This window comes from Toxorhynchites rutilus, chromosome 2 (assembly GCF_029784135.1).
Source record: "Toxorhynchites rutilus septentrionalis strain SRP chromosome 2, ASM2978413v1, whole genome shotgun sequence".
NCBI classification, from domain to species: Eukaryota; Metazoa; Arthropoda; class Insecta; order Diptera; family Culicidae; genus Toxorhynchites; species Toxorhynchites rutilus.
The window spans coordinates 93,525,768-93,532,392 of NC_073745.1; the positions used below are offsets into that span (position 1 = coordinate 93,525,768).

General features: G+C 37.5%; 2 non-coding genes across 2 annotated transcripts; one reads left to right on the plus strand and one right to left on the minus strand.

Moving 5' to 3' along the window:
- Positions 1 to 3,549: 3,549 nt before the first annotated feature.
- Positions 3,550 to 3,713, plus strand: LOC129772003 (U1 spliceosomal RNA). Its single transcript, XR_008742521.1, has one exon. It is a non-coding gene; the product is annotated as a U1 spliceosomal RNA (small nuclear RNA).
- Positions 3,714 to 5,522: 1,809 nt separating this feature from the next.
- On the minus strand, positions 5,523 to 5,686 carry LOC129772004 (U1 spliceosomal RNA). The gene has a single exon (XR_008742522.1). It is a non-coding gene; the product is annotated as a U1 spliceosomal RNA (small nuclear RNA).
- Between the last annotated feature and the right edge of the window lie 939 nt (positions 5,687 to 6,625).

Sequence of the window (6,625 nt, forward strand, 5' to 3'; positions counted from 1 at the left end):
TTACACCATTGTTACTTAATATAAAGTTTCGAGCAGTTTACCTGACAAGTTATTGCTTCGCTTATTAATCAATATACAGTGACTCAAATCCGTAATCGTACTTCACCATGCAGATCTCTTAGTTCTTAGTCTTGATTAGTTCTCGAGTTATGCAGAAGTTTGTGTTTCGTTTGTATGGGAGCCCCCCTTTAGAGAGGGAGGAGAAGTGTCGAACTACCATAGACACGTTTATCGATCCTTAAAACCTCTACATGCTAAGTTTGATTCCATTTGTTTGGTTAGTTCTCGAGCTGCTCAGCACCCTCCCCTCCTCCTCTTTAGAGAAGAGAAATTAGTGTCAAACCACCATAAAAACATTTATTGCTCTTTAAAACCTCCATTTGCCAAATTTGTTTACATTTGCTTGATTAGTTCTCGAGTTATGCAGAAATTTGTGTTTCATTTCTTTTTTCATTTTTGTGTTAAGTTTTTTGACTTTATTCACTGTTTATGTTTTAAGCCAAAAAAAAAAATACTGCATAAATTTCTTGTCTAATGATATATAACACAATATATGTCGCAATAACCATTTTGAGTAATATGCGTTTGAAAACTCTTAATAAATTGTTACATTTTTCGTATATTTCTTTTTGGAAATCGTCCTATGTCAAAAGTAAACGATGTGAAAGTCAAATTGAGAAAAAATTCTTTTCTATGATTTGTCAACAAAAGGTGAACGAAGATTCCTGTATATTCAGGTTTTCAAGAAACTCGCAAGAACCTTTCAAAAATCGGCATGCGTTTTGTGACGTTACAACGTGTTCTGTGCGAAAAAACAAAAAAAAGTTGAAAATTGAAAAAAAAAAACAAAAACTGTTGTCACGTCACAAAATCAATAAAGTGTATTAAATATGAATTTCACCGTATTTTAGCAAGCTATATACTATTTTTATGTTAGTTATGATCCTGAATACTTCTCACTTCCCTTTGAGATCTCCTCTTCGCCTTCCAAAGGGCTTACCTACAGGTGGTCTTAACCCAACCGGGGGTTCTAAACCTTCTTCTTATCTCTCTCTCTCTCTCTCTCTCTCTCTCTTCTCTCTCTCTCTCTTCTCTCTCTCTCTCTCTCTCTCTCTCTTCTCTCTCTCTTCTCTCTCTCTTCTCTCTCTCTCTGCCTACTGCTCCACCTCATATGTACCTCATTGATTCCAGCGTTTTAGCGACATTTTGCATTTTCATTGCTTCGAAAACACAGAAGAAATATTTAGGCCTGTATGAAGAATGAGTTCAATATTCTTTTAGATTGTGAAACATTACAAAACAAGGTAATTTTAAAGGCTTATGGTCTGTTCATGAAAATAAGCTATATAACTTGAGTCTACCTGTTAACTGTAACATACGACATGTCGTGATCCTGAACTCCCTGAACTCCCAGTCCCAGATTGTTGATTTTTGACAAAAAAAAAATTGAGATGACACTAGATCACGACGTTACGTGCAATTTTAAGACATTTGGCATCAATTTTTTTCCCAAAACCCGAAATTTCCTTTACTCACCCCTTGGGTGATTTTTCGATTTTCAAAAAACTCAAACTTTGACCGAGAACGCATTTATTTTTAGTATCAGAAACTCTTAATTAACTCTATGCATGTATCTGTGTGCGCATTTTCGCGTACCTGTTCAAGGCCGTTTTGTTGACACGATGAATTTAACGACTATATCACCTGCGAACAATCTAGTAGACCAGTAATATTTAATTAGAGATCGAAACTCTTCTTTTATGATGGCGTTCAAAAACCGCGTCGCTTTTTCCTTCGCCTCTTCTACGGACTGAAATCGGGTACCTTTCAACACGGATTTGAGCTTGGGGAATAGAAAAAAGTCACATGGGGCTAGATCTTGCGAGTACGGGGCAACAAATGAGCGAGTCAGGAGACAGCCGAGCGAGCAGACTTCCTGTGCGCGCTTAAATTCCTAGAGACGAGTTTCGATTTTTTCTTCCTCACAACTCTTCCATGTACAAGCGATTAGACCGGGCTTTAGCACGCGAGATTGGGATTGGCTCTTTCTCTTCTCTTACGCAACATTTTGTGATGCGGTTAGGTATGCCTCGTCGCGTTTCGATGCGTACGATGCACATGTGTTGTGCATACCAAGAGATGTTCGTGCATTAGTGCATTAAAATTTTAACACAACTGTAGCACAACTTCCTCCAAACAGCACCGAATGCCACTTTGAGGTAGTCTCGCGAAAGTCTCGCGTGTACCAACACATGTGCATCGCTCATGTTGAGGTACAACGAGGCATTCTTGAGCGCATTTCAATATTTTACGAAGGAGAAGAGAAGGTGCCGTACCCAGGCTCGTTTGCTAAAGCCTGGTTTCATCGCTTGCTCATGAAGGGGCTGTGAGGAGGAGAAAATCAATACACATCTCTTGAAAATAAAGCGCGCGCACAGGAAGTCTGCTGGGCGGCCAGAAAACAAACATGCGTTGTACTGCGTCGACAGAGGCCGAGTTTACTGCAGCTGCGGAAGCTTGCCAAGAGCTTCTCTGGATCCGAAAACTAATGGAAGATTTTCGCAAGCCAGTGAGCAAGACCTTACTCTACGACTGGCCAACTGGAATCGGAGAAACATGAAAACGCAAAAAAGTGTTTGTAGTGAGTCAAAATGTTGCACGTCACGTTGGAATGGATCGCATACTTTGCGTGACGTGACAACCACTTCTTGAGTTGATATCCCTTTATTTGTGAAGCGATCTTAACCAAATTTTGTGGGTTGTTGACACCCATTGTTCGTCAAGAGAAACTTAAGTATAGGAATGTTTGAACTTGAGTTCGTCTGGTAAACTGAAACAATGAAAACTCAACATATTTTAAATATAATTATGTAGTTTTTCGAACTCGATCCTCTCAAAGGTTGGTACATAAAAATTAAATTCGTTTTAAAGAACTTATGTTACATCTAGTGCTTATACAATATAGAGTTTCAAAGAAAAAAGTAAAATTTGAAATTTTCATCAAATACACAATTTATTTGATTGAAAAAAGTACATGATCTTACACAGTAGATCCCAAATATTAAATTTACAGTGAAAAACTTTTCAACATAATGCATTTACAACCAATTTAAACAGAATTTTTCGCAGGCGCACTAAAATCGTGGTTTTGTTACATAAAAATGACACTCAAATTAATATCGTTCATTTTTAGCAGCCCAAAGCTAAATTGGAGTATTGCCAGATATCATTAGAAGGTTTTGGCTAAGTAAAATATTGTAAGAATATAAATGCAACAAAAGAATATTTTTTGTTGGTGGCAATATAGTTGACAGTACCCGTTAAAGGGTTAAACTAGATTTGAAATATGATTCTTCGGTGTACAACCTCATGGAATGGATCATATAAAATCGCACGCATAGGTTGAAGAAAGTGAAATGGAAAAATTGATGGCGGCACGCGAACGAGCTTTCCAGTTGGAAAATTTATTGTGGAAAGCTTAATTTCCAGCAATCGCTAGTGTACCATGGCAAGCAACCGTCGGGAGTTTGTTGGCGAGCACAGCAAAGCATACTTACCTGGCACAGGGGTTACCGTGATCAGAAAGGCGGTTCCCCCAGGGCGAGACCCTTCCATTGCACTTCGGTTGGGTTGACCCCTGCGATTATCCCTCATGTGGATAACTCGTGTGTGAAATTTTTGGTAGCCGGGACGTGCGTACGCGCACATCCCGATCTCATATTAAACAGTTCAAGAAGTTATACGATGTCCAAACTGATCCTACTTGATTCGTAGTGTTTCTTCGAGGATATCCGCGAGGACACATGTACAATGTTGACGTTTGGTGGCGGCATTCGAGTTTGGGGATGTGTTTCAAATCGCTAAAATTTCAATGAAAACGTTTACTTGGTGTTACTTAACCCTTTAACGGGCCGTGAAAACTAGGCAAGGGATCGACTTCAACTTCAGAGAACATAATCCTTACATGAGGAAGAACACATATTTACCTTTGAAAAAAAAAATATCTATCCGCGTTGACGGCATTGAGCTTCGTATTACGAAATGGGGGAGTAGGTTGTCAATCAAAATTATGGATGAAAAATATTTTTCCCAAATCAAATTAGTACTCTATGTTAATGAAAATCACTTTTTCTTGCAAGTAGTGAAAAAATATCGTACAAAACTTGGTTTAAGGATAATTTCATATTATAGTGGTAACTTTTGGTGAGAATATCTGAAAATTCATACAAACAAGTTTAAGTTAGGGTCAGAACAACGTACTTCTTGTAGGTAAATAATGCCAAGAAAAATTTTAATACAAATTATAGCAATTTAAAACTGCATTAGGGCCGACTAATCTGATAAAGAATAGTTGGCCTCATACAAACTAATGTCGTATCCAGATGTCGACACCATTCCGCTGTCAACGCGAATTGAAACAGTTAAAAAAAATTGGTGTCAATATAGTTGCCACTGCCCGTTAACCCCAAAAGAACATTTTTTGTTGGGGTCAATATAGTTGCTAGTACCCGTTGAAGGGTTAATCACTTGAAGCACTTAGTCCTGACCCTTACTCAACCTATTTTTCCTGAATTTTCTGTTATTCATATTATAATATAAAATCAACTTCAGACACAATTTTTGTAAAATATTTTTCCACCACTTGAAAAAATAAGTTTTATTTACATAGAACACTTATGTGATTTGGAAAAGGTGATTTTTATTCATAATTTTTTTTAAGCATGTTGATTTCGCCTGAAAACCTTTTATTTTCATTGTCGCTTCCCAAATTCGGAGTACCAAGCTCAATATCGTCAACGCGAATGTGGATTGGGAAGTCATTCATAATTGTGCGTCGAGTGAGAATTGACCGTTTCATCCGAATCAAATTATTCGATGTTCATAAATATTCCACGGATAGGGAAGCTACATTTTCTTGGTTGACTTCTTCGCTCATTGACAAGTATAAAATGTTGGGCTGGAATGATTGATTTGGTGACAAACGCCAAACACAAAAAACATGTAAACATAGCACAAGAACTGAAAGTTATTTCGAAATCCATAGAACGGTATAACAGCGTGGAGATTAGCAACAAAACTCGTAACTCCGAGTTGCAGCTGTGTGCATGGGCTGCTGTCAACGACAAATCTGCTTCCGATACACGGACATTTGCTACACTCCTGCCAGTAATATGTTCAGATTCCGAGATAGCCAGGAAAATGAAATTTGGCCGAACAGAAACATCATCGATTATTACTAATTTGCTGGGGGAATGACAGCTGGAAGATGTTAGCATACAACTAAAAATCATTATTGTGTCTAATTGCGGACGAATTGACCGACGTTTCGACAAAAGAAAGTCGCTAGTTCAAGTTGTACGAACATACTTTTGGAATGAAGACCAATAATCAAGGGCAAGAGACTTTATATAAATCGGATTTATTCTACGAGTCGATTCGATTGAGTGACTTTCCATATGAAACTGGAAAGTTGAATCTTTACGCTGGGTATCATTAAACTCGTTCAATTGTTTTAGATGAAATCGGGATGTGCGCGTACGCACGTCCCGGCTACCAAAAATTTCACACACGAGTTATCCACATGAGGGATAATCGCAGGGGTCAACCCAACCGAAGTGCAATGGAAGGGTCTCGCCCTGGGGGAACCGCCTTTCTGATCACGGTAACCCCTGTGCCAGGTAAGTATGCTTTGCTGTGCTCTCCGGCAAACTCCAGATGATTGCTCCGCGTGGTCCACTAGCGATTGCTTGGAACGGAATCAATTTCTTGCCAACGGGAAAGCGAACTATGTGAAGAGTAAGAACAACACACACTCACACCAACAAGATCCGAACAGAATGATTAGATCAGCATCAGTCAGAAGGAGAAATTAAAACGAAATGCAAAATATTAGTGCGTCTGTATTTTGCATTTCGCATTGTTATTTCAAAATTTTCAAGCAAATTCGTCGTTTGAGCTTTGATTTTGCGTCCCATTGGAGGAAATTTTGGGTGAGTAACTGAGTCGTTTACACATTTTTACATTCAAATTCATTGACATAATATGTTCAATTCGTCATATCATCTCCGTTCAAAAGAACATGTTTACCCCGAGTTCACTCTCTCACAGTTAGGGCGTTTACATTTTTTTTTACATTCAAATTAATTTATTTTATTTATTTTTTGATGTACAAATATTTTACAGTGTAAGAGATTCCACACTGGTGATTCATACTTTGATTCAATTTTGCTATAATAAATAGTTTAAATTTTTCTTAGGAGGTTGGTATGCCATTTTGTCAGTTGTTTCTGAGCTGTTGTAGTTTGAATATTTAATCTAACTAAGCCTACTAGCCTACTACATTCAAATTAATTTATTTTATTTATTTTTTGATGTACAAATATTTTACAGTGTAAGAGATTCCACACTGGTGATTCATACTTTGATTCAATTTTGCTATAATAAATAGTTTAAATTTTTCTTAGGAGGTTGGTATGCCATTTTGTCAGTTGTTTCTGAGCTGTTGTAGTTTGAATATTTAATCTAACTAAGCCTACTAGCCTACTACATTCAAATTAATTTATTTTATTTATTTTTTGATGTACAAATATTTTACAGTGTAAGAGATTCCACACTGGTGATTCAT